Source organism: Ictidomys tridecemlineatus, chromosome 14 (genome assembly GCF_052094955.1).
Source record: "Ictidomys tridecemlineatus isolate mIctTri1 chromosome 14, mIctTri1.hap1, whole genome shotgun sequence".
NCBI classification, from domain to species: domain Eukaryota; kingdom Metazoa; phylum Chordata; class Mammalia; order Rodentia; family Sciuridae; genus Ictidomys; species Ictidomys tridecemlineatus.
The window spans coordinates 49,167,033-49,189,497 of NC_135490.1; the positions used below are offsets into that span (position 1 = coordinate 49,167,033).

The 22,465-nt window shown below is 34.3% G+C and overlaps 1 pseudogene; it reads left to right on the top strand.

Moving 5' to 3' along the window:
• The first annotated feature begins 1,829 nt into the window (after positions 1–1,829).
• Positions 1,830–9,357, top strand: LOC144370611 (geminin coiled-coil domain-containing protein 1-like; annotated as a pseudogene).
• Positions 9,358–22,465: the final 13,108 nt, after the last annotated feature.

Here is a 22,465-nt window from a genome sequence, read left to right on the forward strand (position 1 = left end):
CCTCCTTTTTCTGTCCCTGCTGCTCATCACAAAATGAATGAGGGTTTTGCCAAACAGATTGTGTTGCTGGCAGGACTAAAAGCATGAAGAGTTCTTTGCCTTGAAAAAGATCACTGATTCTTATGAATTAAATGCATTTTGATATGTTCTCCTTACCCATCATCTCAGTGTCTTACAGCCATTACATCTTTTTTTTCTTGTTACAGTTAGAGCAGAGATGGACCAGTCCTTCATGTCACATACTGAAATGAGTCAGTGTTGACTATTCCAGTTCATCCACATTCCAGGCAGGGATGCCCAAAACTACTACTATTAATCTGAAAGTGTTTTTCAAATAAATGTCATTGAAGCAGGAGAAAAGGACTCCACGAAGAGAAGCAGCTTCCCCCTCCTTTCCTTTCTTAATTTTGGATATACAGTACTTAATTAAGATCCATTATGTCCTAGTCATTTTGCTGAGTGCTAAGGGTCATGAGTAGAGTGCAAAGAAGAATGAAGAAAGGTCAGAGCCAGAGTAGAGAAAGGGATGTGCAAGTCAGAATCAGACATTATTTTCAGTTCCTACACCTGTCTTGAAATACAGTAACATTGGGTATAGGGCTTCAACATATGACTTATGGGTAACACAACCCAGTCCATAATAATGCCCATTGATCAACAGCAATAACATGCAATAGAGAGAAGTTAAAGTCAAATACCATAGGTATACTAGTTAGTCAGAGGTTCAAATCCAAAGCCTGCCACTTCCCAATTGTGTTAACATTGGTGAGTTTTCTTAACCTTAGTGCTTCCTTCCTTTGTGGATGTAACAAGGACAATAAGTATCCTTTCTCCTATGGCTATCATCAAGTATTTTATATCTAATTAGAATATAAATTGAAATGAGAAGCTACTATTAGTTGTAGATAAATAGTTTCAAAGATGTTGTTACTCTTCTTTCTATGGTAGGCATAGTATTTTAGGAATTGTGAGAATCAAAAGTAAGAGAAAAGACAGGAAATTAAATGCTTACACTATTTTTTCTTAATGAATTTATTTTATATAAATATAGTTGTGAGGCTAGGCTTACACAGAGAAAGATGCTTTAGATTTCAGAAATGTGTAGCTTAATTCATTCTTTAAAACAAATCTTTACTGAGCATTTATTATGTGTCAGAAATTGTGCCAGGCATTTTGGAAACAGCAGTGAGCAGAAATCACTATTCTTGGGGAATTTATATTCTAGAATTGAAATGTCACCTCCACTTCCGGAATTGTGCAAAATAAGGTCCATCAAATAAGGAAAATAAATTAATTAAAATAAATTTACAACATAATACAAGTTGGCATTAAATTGTGATCATGTGGTCAAAAGATAGATAGGCATAATACTAGCTCTGGGGCTGTAGGACTGGCTTCCACAAGTGCCACCCCATCCCTGAAATACAGGTTTGAGACCTTGCCATCCCTCACCATAGCCCAAGCAGACTTTCCGCCCCTCCCTGGCCCGCTGCGCATGTGGTGCAGGAGGAAGCGCTGGCCTTAGGGTCCCTCAGGGCTGCGCTGCCACCTCCAGCCTCTGACGTCCTGCGCCAGGTGCACAGCCAGCGTGCATAGGCGCGTGGGTTTTGAAGCCACGCAGCATACCCTGTAGCCAAGAGCAGGCAGGGAGCCCGACCTGCAGGTCCCAGATCCTGCTGTCGTGGTCCCTGGAGTGCAAGTGACTCTGGCTTCACGTGGTGTCTGCAAGCTCACGTCACCTGTTTGATAGCCTCCCACCAAATCAGAGGGCAGCGCTCGCCAGGAGCCCCAAGTGTCACCAGCTCCCCCGCAGATTAGAACTCGCCTCTAATAGTTCCTCCCTTCATTCCATTTAAAGCTCCCACTGGCTTTAAGAAAAAGTTAAGTGTGAGCTCAGTTTCTTCAGCGCTTTCTTCCACTGCAAGATGGTAAGTGAGGAACTGGCGTTTGCTAGTCCTCTGGCAAAACATGGGGCTCTGAAAGCTAACAAACTTTGCACTGAGAATTTATTCCATTTTTGGAGCAAGCTTTCTTTGCTATCTACCAATTAAAATAGATCCTCTCCTGTCTTCTTTTTATTATCATCTGTCTTCTCTCTCTTCCTCCCTTCCTTTCCCTCTGCCTTTCTCCCTGTTATTTTTATTCTTCATATTTCCCCAAAATTTCACCTATTCACCTTCACTTACTATTTATTCTTCCTCTTATTCCAGATTATGCACATATTTGCAAACACTTGGAGTTGAACTACTGTAAGAGTATTTGGGGTTTGTTTTCTTCTCAGGTGTCAATTGCCTAATAGTTTAACTTGGATTCGAATAATAACCTCAAGGAAGGAGTCTGCAAACATGCTTTTAAAATGAAAACAAGAAAAATAGCTCTTGATAAACTTTTGGCTTAACTTCTCTGGTCTGCACTCCCCAAGCTGCATTTGCTTCTGAACTGTGTTTTTTTTTTTTCCTTTTCTAAGACTTAACTCACTGGGAACATTAACAAAGTGTGACTTAATTGACTCATTTTCCCCTCTTCTGTTTATGTTATGACCAAGAAAGTACTCAAGCCAACAAAAGATTCGTAGCAGTCAAACAGAGTTTATCTAAACCTAGGCTCTGCTGGAATAAATGGCTTTTACCTGATTAAACATTGACAAATAATTAGGAATGGACTGTTGTACAAATTAACCTAGGAAGGCTGCATACTTATCCTTGTTTGGAGATTTGAAAAGAGTGTATGTTTGAGGTTTGAGAAGTGGCAGGCAGGAAGGTACTCCCTGGATCAGAACACAGTGAGAACACACGTCAGGCAGTTAGTGGTGGCAGGATAACTTTGCAAGGACATTGAGCCCTAGTGATGGAGATATCTAGAGCTTGCAGTCTTTGCTTATTTCTTTCAGCTTTTAGATGTTTACTTGGAGTGATGTTACGTTCCTCTGACTGGAGCTGGGGCAAACTTTATTTAATTACCTACAAGGAACAAAGTTTATTTAATTATCTATAGAACAGAGATAGAGAGAACATATGCACTTATGTCTATATATGCATATGTCTATATGTATGTATATTATACAAGTATGTATATGTATGCACATAACTATATGTATGTGTATGTATATATATGCATATGCACATATATACATTATATATATATATATATATATATAGCATATACATTATACACAGCATGAGTTTGTGTGTATCTCTATTCAGATTCCCATAAGATCCAACAGAATGTTAGTTTGGAGGAGAAGAGGAAGGGAAGCATAAGACAATTATAGATTCAGAGGTTAGTCTATAAGATGCCATATTCTGCTTTTTCATCCTTTTTAATGGGTTCTTTGTCTTCCAAGGTGATTAGAAATAGAAATATAATTAAGATAGTTCTGACTGGCTTATTTGGTGAGCTAGGCATTACAAAGGAAAATATAAATATGATTCATCCAGTAGTAGTCTATTCGTTGTTAAAGGACCTGTGGAAATGTTAGGAAAGTCATAGGAGCTGATTCCTTTTTAGTTATTATAATTAAACCACTCAAAATTTAATCTGGATCTAAATTTAACACCTTCACTGTTTCTTGATTAACTGTATGTAATTTCTGTGTGTTTCTCCCACCCTTCTCTCCGTCCACATCTGCATCGCCCAATCTTCTGGGAAACCCACCTCCACCCCAACTCCTTATACTGAATTTCACAGAACACCATTCTGCCTTGCCAAGACCAGTATTTTGCAGGAGACAAGAGTTATAATTGCCTGTATTCCACTACACCGTCAGAAACTAGTGTTGACATTTCCACGGAGACTTGGATCTCTTTCTGGGCTGCTGGTCTCCTGGACAACAGTGAGCCCCAACAAGCACCACAGGCACAGGGTAAGTTCTGCTCTTCTGCTTTAGTGGTAGACCTGGAGCCCTTTTCAAGCAATGTGGCTGCAATGCATCATGGTCTGGGACTCTGGAAAAGGGACGTTATAAAAAATTTAAGTTAGTCCAAAGAGTCTTGAATTTTACAACCTTAACTTCTGCTATTTTGTACTTGCCAAATAGTGAAAATGGGATTATTCCTCTTTCTTGCTGGACAACACGTGTTTCTCCCTCTAATGTATAGTACTTGGAGATTCCCAACTCACTGAAAGAATTTTTCTGGGTCATATTTTATAAACAACATCCTAGTAGAATGTTTTGGAGTCAAGATACTAGTTATAACATTTCTTTTGAAATTCAGGAAAATTTCCCAAGTATGATAAAGAAACAAGAATGAATAACTTCATCTTTTATTTCATAGAGGAGATTCTATAGACAATGCCTTGTAAGTAGAAACAATTATTCTCTTACACACACACACACACAAACACACACACACACAAGCATTCACATAGGATTTCAAAGTGAGAGGGAAGTATAACATTGATGGAAAATTATGAATGGTATTAATCTTGACTTGAAGGTTAGTGAACATTTTTATAAAATTAAGTAAATTTCTGTATAAATAGTCAAATTTCTCTAAAAATTTTCAGATATCTTAGAATTAAATACCTATACTATAGTTTGCCATATGCTCCTTTGGTGGACACAGGGGTTAAGGAAAGGCACACAAAAATGAAAACCTAAAAATGTTGAAGCACACTTACATATTATGGATAAAGTTGTTCAGTTTTACTTTTTCACTATAAGCAACAGCAAAGACAAAATGCCCAAAATATGAACCCAAACTGTTTACAAAATTGAATTCCTGTTTTCTTACTCACTACTCTATTTTAATAAAAAAATTCTTTAGTAACAGCAGTTTAAGAAGAACAGGGAAAGAGTCAGAATGGTATTAATGAGACGGAATAAAGTAAAAAAAACAATTAAGCATGCCCAAATGCTTTGGATTTACAGGCATAGCTTCCTGTCAAATATGAAAAAAAAATCTTTGTAAAAGCATAAAAATATACAGATGAAAACAGTTAAAACAGAGAAGGTAGAATTTTGCAATTTTTTATCATGGTCTTCAGAGAAACAAGGTGCAAATTATTTAAAAGTAGACATTGCTACTAAATCAAATTCTGAATTCTATTCATTAGATTTAACAGGTAGGCAGACAGAAAAGGAAATAATAGCATCAAAAATGTTATTAGATTATCAAGCCAAACACTATATTATTAATGTTGAAGCTTAGAAAAATAAAATAAAAATTATAAAAAAGATAGTGGGATTGCAATATTATGCCTAGTGGAAGGAAAAGGTTAATAAACATTTGAATGAATTAATGATGCAGCTGAGAGAGTCTTTATTAATTTAACCAACAAGAATATACATACAAAGAGAAGAATATGACCACTTAGTTCCAAAAAGAAAAAAAAATCCCACCTCTTTAACCACTTTGGCATAGGTTGTATAAATATTTGTCTGTCACAGCTTGCATCCTTCTTGTGAAAGCTTTAAATATTTTGTTCTAGTGTGAGGAAGCAACAGCTATTTTTAGAAAGGTAACTGAACCTATTGCACTTTGGGAATGGTTTGGTGAGTTCATTGCACATAAGTCAAAAGTGTGTTTTCTATGCTATCCATTTTGTATTTTCTCATAGATTCATCTTCTAATTCGAGTTTTCCTATTCTGGACTCATGTTCCTGGGAAGAAGCTCAGCTTTCCTCACAGCTCTACAGAAATTAACAGGTATGTGTGGATAGTTAGAACATTGAGACTGGCCATACATCCTGCAGTCCATTCTCCACTTGCATCCTCCCTTAAGTTTATGCTGCTACTTTTTCCTCTTAAAATTCACATTAACTCACTTTAGAACTAAAATGAGCATATGTCAAGAGAGAGAGAGAGAGAGAGAGAGAGAGAGAGAGAGAGAGAGAGAGAGAGAGAGGAAAATAAAAAAGGAGGGAGGGAGAGAGAGATTGTTCATCTAACTCCTCTCTCTTTCTGTCTCAACCCCCCCATACACACACACTCATATACACAAATAACACTTGAGGAAGACATGAAGTCAGGCTCTGACTACATCACATTTTAGCTGTGTGACCTATCACATCCACCTTTTCCTCATCCATGAAATTGGAATATTTATGCGGCATATCTCAGAGGGCTAATGGAAAGACCAAATGGAATCATGTCAGTATTTTAAAATGATAAACATGGATAATTGCCTGAAGAATTAATGATGATGACAAAGGTGTTTATCCAAATATTGTTTCATTTTCCATATTTTGTTCTTATTTGTTCCCCAAAAATAATATGATCTACTGAACAAACAGGCAGATCAATCTGAATGTGGCACAAGTCAACCATCTTTTCTTTCTTTCTTTCTTTCTTTCTTTCTTTCTTTCTTTCTTTCTTTCTTTCTTTCTTTCTTTCTTTCATGTGCAAGGAAGGAGTCCAGGTAAACCTTTCTAAACACCTTTTTTCTATATTTAAATAGTTGAATGCTGCTCATTTTCCTTTACACCTACCTGACTCCCTTGTGGTTAAAATTTTAAAAGTCATGTAATACCCTCAAATACTTTGTAATGAATGAAAAATTCAGAGCACAAAACTGAACAATCATGTGGTAGGGGGTTGTTGATTTCAGTCTCAGAGGACGAGGACTCCCTGAAATTGTGTTCATAAAACAAACAGAATAATAATCAAGTTTAAGAAGGCTGAGGCACAGTGGCATTATTATAATGTTACAAAGTCAATACAGTGGAGCGACCTTCACCATTGTCTGCTTTTTGCAGCTCCAAGATACTCTGGTTCAGAAGGAAGAAGAACTTGCTAGGCTACATGAAAAGAATAATCATCTCAGACAATACCTGAATTCTACTTTGGTTAAATGTCTTGAAGAAAAGGCCAAGGTGTGTAATAATCTTTTTATAAGGTCAGGGCAGTGATTTAAGAAAGGAAACCATTAATGTAAAATTTCTTAATTAAAAGCAAGAAGTGTACTTAAAAACAGGTCATGGGATATATGAGTAGAATGGATAACATTTCTTAAGGAAGTACATGACTTTCACTAGAACTTTTATGTATCATTTATTAGAAGTATCTAGATTGCAGATTCTATCCAGACATTATTACAAAAATAGTTTCTTATATATCAAAAGCTAGGGATTGCTGAGGAAACAGGTTGATCAAACGGAGAGTTAGGTGGAAATCAGAGATTTAAAAACTCAGTTGTTTTAATTATCTTCTTAATGTAGAAATTAAAGATTTAAAAACTCAGTTGTTTTAATTATTTTCTGGCTTTAGGAAAATCATTCTCAATTAGAAATTTGGTTACCTGCAGCTACAAAAACTAAAAATCTGTGAAAAATCTCTCTCAATCTAAGATGCTGTGATGATAACTGGAGCTTAGTATCTTGAGCAGCAATTCAGTATATACAGTTACATTATTTTTTATTCACATTTTTCTTACACTATTAAATGAGCTATTTCTAACTCAAAGATAGCTTGCCTATAGTCTCTTCGTGTTCTTTTTTCTTTAGTTTTGTGTTTTTCCTAGTATGTGTTTGCTTCTATGACCAATTTTTACTTTACTCTTAGAGAAACTATTATTTGATATTATGTAGTCTAAATTGATTATGTGTCTGCTGCTTTTACTGAATCTAACAGTTGAGAGAAGAAAAGATACTAGATTTGACTACTTTACTGTATAGTAAGCTTTCATAAATAAAGGGCTAGCATTGGCTTCTAACTCTAGCCACCATTCCTTGAAAAAGACATTATTAAATTATTAAATGACATTAATTAGCTTTACCTTTCTTGACCTCAGTTCTCCAAGATTTAAAATAACAACTGTTTTCAAGGGATTGCTTTGAAAGTTAATGAAATAACATAAGGAATGTTGTATAGTGTTTAAACAAGAGTTCTGTCTATATTCAGATAACTTAGGTTTAATTCTAGGCCAAGGGATACTTAGCAAGTCACAAATATGTCTGTGTCTTAGTTTCCTCATTAATGGAGATTTTAACAGTATCTATATCCAAAGAAATAGTGCATGTGATGAACTATTCATAAATTATATCAAATAATAATTTGTTTATTTTATCAGTGATAATTCAATAAACAATTGCTTTTATTGTCATTTTTGTAAAAATTATTACTTCTCTGATTTGAAATCTTCAAGACATGATCTGCTTTTTTCAAGTTTCAAACTGAGAGTAAGAAATGAATTCAGGTTCCTAAGAAATAAGATGTTATCATGGATTTTACTTTAGTAACAGACACTAATCTAATCCATTTTACTTGTATGTGAAAAAATATTAGAAATTTAACCTATTTTTCTAAAGAATGAGGGTAACTAGTAGATATTTAAAGGAAGTATAATTTTCGAATGTCACTTCTTCAGAAATTGTTGTCATCAGATGAGTTCTCCAAAGTGTGTGGAAAATTCAGAAAGGGGAAGAGGAAACACAAAGAGCAGGGATACTCTCCTGCTGAGATCCCCCATCCTAAAAATGCCAAGAGAAACCTCTCTTGTGAGTTTGCTAACTGTGAAAAACCACCTGGGCCCCATGGTGATCCCTGGGTGCTACAAACACTTGGATTGAAAGACCTCAACACCATTGATGACACCTCATCAGCTAACTACAGTGCCCTCTCCTCTCATCCCAGAATAGTGACTAGCACATACTCCCATTTTCCGAGTGATGCCATTGATTATGAAAATGTCCACAGAGAGGATGTGCCAATCAACTATGGAGGTGAAAGAACAACCCCCTTGCACAGCACTGCCAGCCATGGGGAAGACTTCCACTACTTTTCTCAACTTTCAAATCCCCCAACAGAGGTGCAAACACTTCCTTATCATCCAGCTGATGTGTCACCCAACAAGACAGAGATGACATTTTACACATCTCTGAGTCCTCACTGTAATGTCAAAACTCATTCTTTCCACCAGGAACAAGCCTTTGTGTGTAGAGATGAAGAAGGAGGCTGGAAGTTTACCTGGGTCCCTAAACAGCCTTAGTGACCCCTCTTGTATCACAGAGCACTGCCAGGAACTCTTTTACAAAGATCTCTCTTGCACTTGAACCTGACTATGTGGAGCATAGAAGCTATTGCCCAGACAATCTTTAGCCACTTTAAATGTTACTCTCAACTACCACTTAAATTTGTAGGGAATAGCTTCCAAGAATCCATATGAGAGGTATATGCTCTTCCTCCACCTGAACTTGACTAGTTTGCACATCAATGTCTGCTATCAACTTCTTCTCTTTGCCCTGTACTTGAGAAGGTGTTTTCCAATCTTTTGTAGATTTCTTCAAGAACTAGATATACTTTGCTTATCATGACCTGTTTAACACCTTTTGTTCTCTTATCAAGTAGTTTAAATATGTATGGTCTTTATTTCTCTCCCTCTTCTACATTTCTTTATTTCTGAAAATTGCCTTTAGAATGAGCCCTATTGCTGTTTCAACTACTTCCTCCTGGTTGTTTAAATTGCTAGAGGTAGGGTAAAATCAAGTGTCTGCCCATCACCACTGCTGAAGAAGTATTGTGGATATAAGTAACAGTATGTCCAGAGCAGCTCAAAGAGTCAAGTGTTGCAGGATGGCTTTAGCAAAACATCTCTAAGACAGCTGAGACTCCACTGATAAGCAATATCACTGAAAAATGACAAAAGTTAAAAAGAATTATTACTTCAGAATGTCACAATACCTGCTTCCATTGGTATCTGGCCATTGTTTCTTTAACTGACATAGCTCAAAAATGATATTTTTGAGGAACTATTACACAACAAATCATCATCTTAAACTGCACAGATGCTGGCAAACTGATCACTAGCCCAGCACTGACAGTGTCACACTCATTCCTTCTGTCAGTCATGTATTCATGCAATTCACCTAAAATATCTACAGAATACCTCATGCTCACTTTGTGACAGGCATTGTAATTTAGAATGGTGATAAAATGTGAGCAGTTTGGGCCCTGTGCCCACATTCATGAGACCTAGAGCCATTCATCTGCTGTCATCCCTGAGAAAGCTATTTCCCTTGCGTGAAAATTCAATTTTTCCAGCTGTGGAATACAGGACTTGATTAGATAACTTCTAACATTCTATGAATGAAGGCTGGATCCTATCAGCTTTATTTTTATTTGGTCATTCAAGGCCGTTTTTCCCTTAGATAGGTACTGCATATGCTAGGTACGGTGAACTTTATTTGCAATGGAAAAAAATAGAAAAATAAATATGAGACATTTATAATGAGCATTAGAAATCATTTCTCTGATCACAGGATTCTTTTTTCCAGTATGAGCCCACTTTGCAGGTTGACTCAGTCTGTGTGAGAGTAACCTCTATCTAAAAAAAGATACATTTTAATTTGTAAGTAAATGTGAATAGATTGAATGCAAGCATGATATCAAAGATCTCTTCTTCCCTAAATTTTTTAAGAATATTTTTGGTAGTCTTAACTGTTTCCTTCCTTTCCATCCTTCAAGCTCTCTATTTTTCCCAGAATAAATTATGCATCAACGTCGGGCACCTATGCTTTTTTGGCAACATGATTAAATTCACCAGGTTGAAAGCCATCTCCATCTATCTCTTTCTATTCTCCTCTCAATACTTCACTTTGCACAATCAACTTCTTTGTGTGTGCTATTTGGAATTCTTTGTAACCAAGACATTTCTTTTGTGTTTGATCATTGCTTTATTTACATTGTGTGAGCAAATATCTATTTTATAAAACTTTATTACCTATAGTTTTCTTTATAATTCATGAAGGGGAATACAAATTAGTAATTAATATTATTCTCAGGAGTATTTTAAAACTAAGGAAGAGATAGAATACGTTCTACTCCCCCCATACCCCCCAAACACAAAAGTACCTTTTACATTCTTGTATCTATGCCTCTTGTGGGTGAAATTTATCTCTAGAATAACAAATTTAATTAGAATTGATTATACTTTGCTACACAAGGAATTGAGTAAGCAATGGAACTATTTAAAAACTCTTATACTCAAGCTGTAAAACAAAATTTACCAGTTAACACATATTTATTTTGCAATATCCATGTGCCATGTTATATGTTAATTACCATGAGGAAACACCCAGGCTTCTCACAGTGCATTTGGTGCATAAAAAAGTCACCAAAAATATCAAAGCTTTTGAAAGCTTTTAAATAAAACTTGGTTTCAGCCTGGTTAAAGAAACTATAGGACACTTATGTGGCAAATTATGATTTCTTCTAACTCATATCATGAATGATAGTATGGAAGAAAATTACCACATATGTTTGCAATTATATTTACAAACATTTGATATTCATTTGAATAATGTATACAAAATTATTTTGTTAATGTTTGAGAAATTGGAAATTCATTTCACTTAAATATATGTTCTAACTTTTATAGTTTTATCATGCATTTCCAGTAACCAGTTAATATTTTATTAAGATAAAGTGGGAAATGAAACTAAATACCTTTGTGATTATGATGAATAATTTTATATTGTGCATAACATTTTTAATAATGGACTTTTTTCTCCTGGATTTTTGTGACCACAATTTTTGAGTCTCTTTTGTATGATGTATGATATGGCCACATTAATATCCTCAGAATTTAATGGTTCCTTCTCTCCTCTAGGATACATTAATGATTTTTCCCATGTTAGGTGGCCTGAAGAGTCAAATGCCTTAGGAGTACAGCACTCTCTTACGTAATCTCACAGAAAAATTAGAATTCAATTTTTAAAAATTTGATGACACTTCCAATGTCTTCTGATACTCTTGAAACAATCCTGTGTCTTACTAGTATCTGGAAAATATGGACAATTGGAAAGTCTCAATTCTATAGGTGATGTTTAATAAGTAGGATTACTTAAAATTGCAGTGATGTTAAACTATAATTTTGAAAAGATTAAAGGATGTGTATAAATAAAAAGACTTTAATGTACTTGATGTAATTGAAGAAAGCAGAATATGTTTTTAAATATGACAAATGGATTCAACAATAAATCGAAGTACCACAGGTATAGCAGAAAATATAGTTAGTACATTTACTGATAACTACTTTTATTTTGTACTAGGGATTGAATCCAGGCATGCTTGTCCACTAAGCCACATCCTTAGCCTTTTTAAAATATTTTGTTTAGAGACAGGATCATACTGAGTTGCTTAGGGCCTGGCTAATTTGCTGATGCTGGCTTTAAACTGCCTCAGCCTCGGGTGCCACTGGAATTACAAGTATGCACCTGGCACTTGGCCATCCACTGCTAACTTTTTAAATGTATAATTTTTTGCCTGTAAAGTTCAGGTATACAATTAGATATTTGTTTCAGTTTACCAAAAGACTCACATATGGTTAAATAGCAAATGCCTAATTTTAATTTTTTTAAATAAAACAACATATATTTGGTTTTTATGTTAGAAGTTTATGGTATGATTATATTTATTAACAATCTTTTCATATTTTTATCTACCTTTTTGTTACATTAACATAAACATTCAATTTTAATCCTTATATTGGATATTCTGCAAATGTAAAATATAATTCAACACTTAATAATAAGCACTTAGATGATATGTTTCTTTTTGATTTTAACTTTTTTAAATTATGGAAGTCAATTTTGTAATGAACTTATGACTAATAAATAAATGACAAGTCATTTAATTTTATGTTCAGCCCTTAATTTGAAAACATGTTTTCAGCGAATGGAGCAATGAACTAAGAAAAAGGTTTTGTTTCTCCTATAAATCCTATGTCATAAAAATAACTGTATTTCAATTTACAAACGTGTGAGATAGTAGTATGATTAATAACTGAGGCAATTATTCAATAGATATAGCTGGTGTCAAGCTCTGCTGATGATATAAAGATGATGTTATATAAGAAGGATATATGTATTAAAACTAACTTATGTATAAATGAGAGAAACAACTTCAACATGATTGATTAAAGCAAGGGTGTAATAGGCTCTCATAATGCAAACGTCCACAATGCAAGTATGAAATATGGTTGATTCTATATACCCAAAGCGTACTGTCAAGAATCTGGTTTGGGATTTCAAGGGAGGTGGTATTTGGGGATGTATTCTTGAATGGTGATAAAAATAAAAGCACACAAAAGTAATAACGAAACCAGCTCTGTGAGTTTGAAAAAGAAGCTACATCTCATAAAATATTTTCTATTTTTGGACATTATCCTTATTATTCCAATTTATAATCCTGTTAAATGAATAAAACTTGAGTTAAAGGTTCCAGACTGGTCTCACTTATGCCATGGAGAGTTGTAAACATATTGGATTATCTGCATGTGAGAATTATGAGCAGGATTTCCATAAGGCCATTATCTAGACTATGTTAACAGTAAAGGGGAGAAAATGCTTTGGGATTTGCATATCAGGCCATGAAACCTTTCTATTAGGACATTCTTTTGGTATCATTGATGGATAACACTGATTTTATTCAGTTTTTTTTTTTTACAGGGCTGTTTGAGTTTTTTTTTTTTCCCTAGAGAATAGTGCTTAAACCTTGCTCACTCTAAATAACTTTTGAATATGAATGTAGTCAATACAGATTATTAAACACAGATCATCAGGATGAATTAGATGGTGTGAATTTCATTTGAAAGATAGAAAACCTGGTCTGAAGTGCTGTGCAGGTAATAAATAATAAATAGGCGAAGCCTAAGAAAAGCTCTGGCATTGACTTTAGATCTAATGCTCTTTCTACTATAAGATATAATAATCATTTTGGGGACCAATAAATGTACTTATAGGCCATTGGCTATTACAGTGTATTACAGGCTTCAGATATAGAGGCCCTGCAAGTATACAGGGGTTCTTAAATCTTTATTTTACTGTCATTGGAGGTCTATTTCATAGCTTAAAAATTCCATCATTGCTAACAGACATTTTTCACAAGAGACCTAATTCACCTTCCATCATTTTGAAATAAAGTAGTGTGTAATTTGAAGCCCATTTCAAAAATTGGGATGACTAAGAGTGGGGTGGCAAAGCATGAAAAGGCATCATGGTCAAAAGTATTATCATATGCTTCTTAAAGGCAAAAAGAGAAATTCTTTTCCAAATATTACTGCTAATATTCATGCCTAGAGTAGCTATGTATAAGCAATCCTTGTGAAGATTCTCTTCCTCTCATCATAGGAAATAGACTTTATATACTTCTTCAGGTGATGGCATTACTGCCTTCCCAGTCAATCCTTTTAGGTTTAACACCAGGGGAAAGTAAAATTATGATATATAAAATGGTGAACCCACTGGTACAGACATGCCATGGATATTCTATCTTCTCTTTTTGGAAATCAGGAGTTAAATGGTAACTTTCAGGTACACAGCAGATTTTCCCTCTCATCTCTATCCAAGGATTATAATCTGAAACAAAAAGGCAGAGAAAGTATTTCAAGGTAATTTCTCACTTCAAAAGAGTCTTTAACACCAAAAGGATAGTCCCCCTGGGATAAGGTCCAGATCTCTCAGGAATTTTTTGAAGGTAATGTTACCCCAGAGCCCTCCAGTTGCAGTGAATCTGAGAATAAGAGAAGCTCTTTAATGAACGTGCTGTGAGAAACCAGAACACCTGGACACAATGTGGCAAAAGTTCCAAACATGTCCTCCTTTCATTTTTGTCTCCTGAGATTTGCCACTTCACAGAAGCCACAATGTCATCCTCCCTCCATCCCTGGCTCACAGGGGAGATCATTCCAGATGCAATCTGAAAGTGACATCTGTACAGGACCGCCCATGGCCCCACCTACCTGGTAGAGCTGGGAGTATAGCTGTCATCCTAGCCTCCATTGAGAATTAGAGCACATATTGCCAGAGACTTAGCCTTTTCTTCCTTTTCTTTTAAGGACTACCACTAGTCCCACCAAGTCCATCTTATTGTCCTCACTCAGAAGTTAGACAATCATTTTAATTAACATACTCCTTTTTTTGAAACAATACAGAATGAATTCAGATTCTGTCCTATATCCTTAACCTTCACAGAGTAAAATATACATTTTAAATTCTCAAATGAAAAACTTCATACTTCATAAAATATAGCATTCCAAAATAATTTACAGCTATTTCAACTGACTCAGTTAAATGAATACTCAATATTTTCCTTTTTTGTTCAAAGTGTGATCTTATATTTTAGGGACTGTAGTCCGTGTCTAAAAGGTTGATAAGTAGAGAGAAACTAGGAAAGGATTCATTGATGACATGAAGTTAGAGACATTCATTAAATTATACTGGCAACAAACACAGATAGAGGTAGAAGGAAAAATAGAAGAAAATGTATAGGGCCTATTGGGGAAATGAAAACTAGCCCAGGTGGCTGCAGGGTAGCATTTTATAAAATAAAGCATGTATTCTGGGAATTCAGCAGAAGTTTCTGTATAATGAGACACACTTCTGTTTCTTTGGATGTTCTGTAAATACAAATGGAGGTAACATATACTGAGTCCAAAAGGGCAAGAACAATAACTTACACATGTTAGTTTTATCCTTGAAATAAAGCATCATCTCTCATGCTTATTTATACAGTTTCCATTAGAGTCTTGTTTCTCTTCATATCATATAAATCTTTTGTATTTTATTATTTATACTGGTTCTAGTACAGTAATTAGTAAAAAGAAAAAAACCTTATGATAGATGTACTCTAAACAGTGGATTAATCCATTTGCAGAATTAGCTGGATAGGATGTGAATAGAGGAGTTAGGTCACTAAGGAAATGACTTTGGGGTTTATATTTTGTCTCTGATGAGCAGAGTTCTTCCTTTGCTTCCTGTCTTGAACTAGGTAGCCGTCTTCCATATTGATCTGCTTCATGTTGGCCTAGAGTAATGGAGTTGGCTGACCATGGGCTGAATATCTGAAACTGTGAGCCAAAATAAACTTTTCCTCCTCTAAGTTGTTTTCATTGGGTCTTTTGGTTACAATGATAAAAAGTTGACTAAAACACAAAGCCAAAAAAGACATCAATATTTCTGTATAGAATTTCCCCCCAAATGGAGAGAATAGCAGAGAATTGATATCTGAAAAGATAATTGTCAATTTTAGAATTAAAGATTGAATTCTGGATAGAATGTAGGATCAATAAAGATAAATCCATACATAAGCACATCTTAGTGAAAATGGAGATCATCAAAGAGGAAGAGAATAATCTTAAAAATTACCACATGGTAGAAACAGATTATGTGCAAAGGAAAGACAGAGGTGAACAGCTTCTTATCAACAACAACATAGGTTAGAAAACAATGGAATCATATTTTCAAAGTACAAGAGATAGAAGTATTGATCTAAATTTTATATTTAACCAAACTGTCACTCCAATGTGAGACAAAGCAAATACTATGATGGTTTTCCAACCATCATCACTCATGGAAAGTATTATTAGAGAATTATTTCATCAAGATTAAAAGTTAACTCAAATGGGATATGTGAGATACAGAATACTCAATACAGATTTGAGATACAATTACTGTTGAATACAGTAATTGATTACATATATCAGAAAGTAAGTACAAGTAACTACTGACTACCTAATTAATCATGAATTTTTGTTAACTTAAAATTAAAATTCTTAAAATAATAACAAAATCAGGGAGGTGGAGAGCAATTTTTAGCGAGTCATTAAACTGTATTAAAATTTTTGTTGTGGTAAGAAAGAGGAGATAAATACTCATTGATTATAAAATTTGTTAAAAAATATCACACTAAAGATTGAGTTGGCTATCATCTGTATGCACTTTAGATACATATTTCACTTTGGGCTTCAAGATGATACCCGTGGAGCCCACATTAGAAGGCAAGAGCCCTCATTAGAAGATCAGTGGTAGACACAGCTCCTCTATCTCAGACCTGTCCCAGTTCTGGGACTCATATTCCAATCTCCCTGCAGATCTTGAGGGAGTGACACCTCTGCTGTTGCTTCTGCTGGGGTTAACATTGTCCTAATAGCTTATCTACAAGCTGCTGCCTACATCTTTGTAAATAATATTTTTAATGAATACAATACTTTTATTTCATTTATTTATTTGTATGTGGTGCTGTGGATCTAACCCAGTGCTTTGCATGTGTGAGGCAAGCCCTCTACTGCTGAGCCACAGCTCCAGCCCCTGTATATATTTGTATTACTAAAATATCTTCAAATTCAGATGTCTAATTTGAGTGTGCTATCTGGTATCTGACATATATAAATTTAAATTTCAAACTATAAAAATAACAAAAGAAATGCAACCTATGGCTATGAAGCCGAGAGAGAGAGAGAGAGAGAGAGAGAGAGAGAGAGAGAGAGAGAGAGAGATTGATTCAGCATAGTGCTGGAAAGTTCTAGCCAGAACCACTGGGCAAAAGAAGGAGATACAAGGCACCTAGTCTGGAAAAAGAAGGAGATGAACATTCTCTATTTACAGAGAACATAATTTTATTTTTATAAAATTCTAAAGAATCCACAAAAAAATATTAAAAATCAATCAGTAAAGTTGCTGAATATAAAGTCAACACAAAGAAGTCTGGAGAATTTCTATATACTAATAGGAAACTGAAAGAGTTATCAACAAAGCAATCACATTTATAGTGGCCACAAAAGAAAATAGTTAGAAATAAATTTAAGAAGGCAAATGTCATCACACTGAAAATCATAAAACATCGGTGAAAGAAGCTGAGGAAGACAAATAAATTGAAACATATTCTATATTTATGGATTAGAAAAATTACTAGTGTTAAAATGTTTATACTGACCAAAGTAATTTGCAGATTTAAAGAAAACCCTATCAAAATCCTGATGACATTTTCACGGAAATATTTTTAAAAATTCTAAAATTAGTGCAGATTCATAAAAGACCAAGCATAGTGAAAATAATCTTGAAAAAAAAAATGAACAAAGCTGGAGGCATTAAACTACCTGACTTCAAAACATACTATAAAGCTTTAGGCACCCAAATAGCATGGTACTGGCACAAAAATAGATGATGAATGAACCAATAGAACAGAATAGAGAGCTCAGAAATAAACCCAGGGACTTAGAGCCAACTTTTTTTTGACAAAGGTGGTAAGAACACTTAATGGAACCAGGACAATTTCTGTACTAAGAGGTGTTGGTACACCAGATATCACATGAAGAAGAATGTAATTGTATTTGCATTCTTATCTCACAAAAAGATCCATTCAAAATAGGTTAAGACTTTAAACATAATACCTAAAACTATAAAACCAATAGCAGAAAATGCAGTGGAAAATCTCCATGAAAATAGTTCAAGCAATGTTTTTTAAATACTTTTTTATTTTTATATAATCCCCAAGGCAAAGGTAATAAAATTTAAAAAGTGGAAAAATAGAATTACAACAAACTAAAACTCTCTACAGGTGAGGAAACAATCAACAAAATGAACAGACAACCTATGGAATGAGGGAAGTTTGTCATTCTCACATCTGTTAATATAAAAATATAACCACATAACTTAATAGCAAGGATCTGAATTGATATTTCTCAAAAGAAGAGACATAAGTGGCCAAGAGGCATATGAAAAAATGCTCAACATGAGTCATTAGAGAAAAATGCATTTTTAAACCACAATGAGATATCACTTTTATTCTTGATAGTATACCCCTTATGGAGCAGATAACAAATGTTATAAAAGATGTGGGGAAAAAATATTTTGCACACCTTTGGTGTATAATGTAAATTAATATAGCCATTATGCAATCTGATCAAAATCCCAATGGCAATCCTCATAGAAATAGACAAAGCAATCATGAAATTTATCTGGAAGGATAAGAGATCCAAAATTTAGCTAAAGCAATCTTTAGCATGAAGACTGAAGCAGGTGGCATCACTATACCAGACATTAAACTATATTACAGAGCAATAGTAACAAAAACAGTATGGTATTGGCACCATAAAAGACCAGTAGAATAATGGTACAGAATAGAGGGCACAGAGACTAACCCACACAATTACAATTATTTTATATTAGATAAAGGTGCCAAAAACATTCACTGGAGAAAAGATAGTATCTTCAATAAATGGTGCTGAGAAAACTGGAAATCCATATGCAACAAAACAAAATTAAATACCTATCTCTCACCATGCACAAAACTTAAAATGGATCAAGGACATAGGAATTATACCAGAGACTCTGTGTCTAACAAAGAAAAAGTAGGCCCTAATCTTCATCATGTGGGATTAGGCCCCAACTTCCTTAATAAGACTTCTATAGCACAAGAATTAAAACCAAGAATAAAAAAATGGGATGGAATCAAACTAAGAAGTATTTTCTCAGCAAAAGAAACAATCTGTGAAGTTAATAGAGAGCCCACATTCTGGGAGCAAATTTTTAATCCTCACACATCGGATAGAGCACTAATCTCTAAGGTATATAAAGAACTCAAAACGCTAACCACTGAAAAAACAAATAACACAATCACCAAATGGGCCAAGGACCTGAACAGACACTTCTCGGAAGAGGATATACAATCAACCAACAAATATATGTAAAAATTATCATCATATCTAGCAATCAGAGAAATGCAAATCAAAACTCCAGTCAGAATGGCATCTACTATTAAGACAAACAAGACAAATAACAATAAGTGTTGGTGAGGATATGGGGGAAAAGGTACATTCATACATTGCTGTTGGGACTGCAAATTGGTACATCCAATATGAAAAGCAGTATGGAGATTTCTTGGAAATCTGGGAATGGAGCCACCATTTAACCCAGGTATCCCTTTCCCTGGACTATACCCAAAGGACTTTAAAACAGTATACTATAGGGACACAGCCACATCAATATTCATAGAAGCACAATTCACAATAGCTAAACTGTGGAGCAAAACTAGATGCTCTTTAGTGGATGAATGGATAACAAAAATGTGGCATATATACACAATGGAATTTTACTCAGCATTAAAAGAGAATAAAATCATGTCACTTGCATGTAAATGGATGCAGTTGGAGAAGAAAATTCTAACCAAAGTTAGCCAATCTCCCCCAAAACAAATGCTGAAAGTTTTATCTAATATAAGGAGGCTGACTCAGAGCGGGGTAGGGATGAGGAGCATGGGAGGATTAGATGAATTCTAGGTAGGGAATTGGGTGGGAGGGAAAGGGAGGGGGCAGAAGATTAGCAAGGGTAGTGAAATGTGATGGACATCATTATCCAAAGTATATGTATGAAGACTCAAATTGGGTGTCAACATACTTTATATAGAGATATAAAAAATTGTGGTATATATGTGTAAAAAGAATTGTAATGCCAAAAAATACAACCAACGAAGTACATGCATAAAGGCATGAATAGGTGTGAACATATTCTATATACAAAGATATGAAAAATTGTACTCTATATGTGTAATAAGAATTGTAATGCATTCCACTGTCATTTATTTAAAAAGATAAAATCAACAAAACTAAAAAAATATAGAATGAAAAATTTTCAACCAATTACAAAATAAGACTATCAAACGACCCAACAATCTGTTTCTTGGTTATATATCCAGATAAAATCAAATCAGGATGTCCAAGCATCTGCATTCTTATGTTCACAAAGCCAAGATATGTAATCAATTTATTCTTTATCAAAGGATAAATGAATAAAGAAGATGTAGTATATGTAGACTATAGAAAACTATTAAGCTTTTAAAAAGAAGGCAATCAGGGGTCTGGTTGTGCCTTCGTGATAGAATGCTTACCTAATATGTGAGGCACTGGGTTTGATCCTCAGCACCATATAAAAAATAAGTAAATAAAATAAAGGTATTGTGTCCATCTGCACTATTTTTTAAAAAAGAAATAAATTTATCCTTTATGACAACATAGATGAGGCTGGAAGGCACTATACTAAGTTTAATAAGCTAGGCACAAAACAGTTATTTCCTGATGTCTCTTATACATGGGATGTAAAAAGTCTGGACTCAGAAGCAGAAAATACAATGACTGTTATCAGGAACTGGAAGGTAAGTGTTGGGGGATATTAGTCATGGGGTAGACAATTTTCGTAAGAGATAGGGAGAAGGAATAGGTTCAAGAACTCTATTGTACAACATGGTGACTATAGTTAATAACAATATATTGCATTATTGACAATTGGCAACAGTACATTTTAAATGATCTCAACACAAAAAAATAAGAATGTGAATTATATACAATGATTATTTTGATTTAGTCATTCCATGATGTATACATTCCTGATAAATATGTATGTCTTTTGTCACTTAAAAATAAATAGTTGCAATAAAAGAGAACACAAACATTTTATGAATCCAAAGGTAGGCAGGAAAAACATCATACATAATAGGATAATAAAGACAAACAACCTGATAGAAATATTTCTAAATACATTAGTATTTCAATATATGTGCATATAAGAAATTACATAATCAAAACACCAAATCTGATAAACTAAGATAATCATAATAAAGAGCTAATTATATGCAATAAAATACCATCCTATTACATACAGGATCGATGGACCTGAAATAAAACCATGGAGGGAGGCTAAAAATAAGAGAAATACAGTAAAAAATATGAAGTATAAAAGTATCAACAAATACACCACTGTAGCCATTTTAATATGGAGGAAAAAAACTTCAGGCAAAAACTTCATAAGGTAAACTGAGAAGCTCAACAGTTATAAAAGAACAAGTTTCCAAGAAACTGTAAGTCATAAATAAACCTGTGTGTATCTAATTATAGATTGTTCTAGTACATGTTGCAGATTCATCTAAAGTATGTATACTAAGAGGGTAACATAAAATTTTCTCAAATACACATAGACATTTACAAAACATGGGGAAATATTCTCTTCAAACTTCAGTTTTCTTTTCAGGAAAAAAATAGTATTCATAATATTATTGAAATTTCAAATAATTGATGCATATAAAGCACTTAGTGCTGTTTCTGATGCATAGTAGGAATTAGTTATCATCATCACCATTCCTGTTAAACACAAAAACCCTGGCCTACTTGTATATTCTCCCCTTTGAGAAAGATGTTTAAATATGCTCATGTTTAAATACAAATAAAAATCCGAGACCAAAATACTTCTTAAAAAAGATCCATTCACATGAAGGTGTCTTTTCCACTAGAATTACTTTGCTTTATTGGTTTGATGAAATTTATCTTGCTATGTCAAGCATGATCATCTCCATTCTCCCTCCAATGTGAACTCTCTGAGCAGGTATCAGATATTTACCAGGTAATTGTATTCAGCAAAAATTTCTTGGAAGGATAATCTATCCTGGACCATGGCTCTTCCTCAGGCTCTGTTTGCTCCTGTTTGTACATCCAAAGCTGATTCCCATGGCCAGCTGTGTTTCAAGAACCAACTATGCCAAGAATGGTTCTTTCTGTCTGAAGGCTCAGTTTATTGCATTGGCTTCAGAATACAGATTCCAATATAGGTGCAAGATGCAGGAAAAAGGGGCATTTATTGCTGAATGGACATTAAGACACACAAGGCTTGGGAGGGCTTTTTTTATTGTTTGTTTTTATTGTAGTTTTTTTTAATTGAAATGTAACAAAATGTAGAGAATGCTTACATCACAATTCTTCA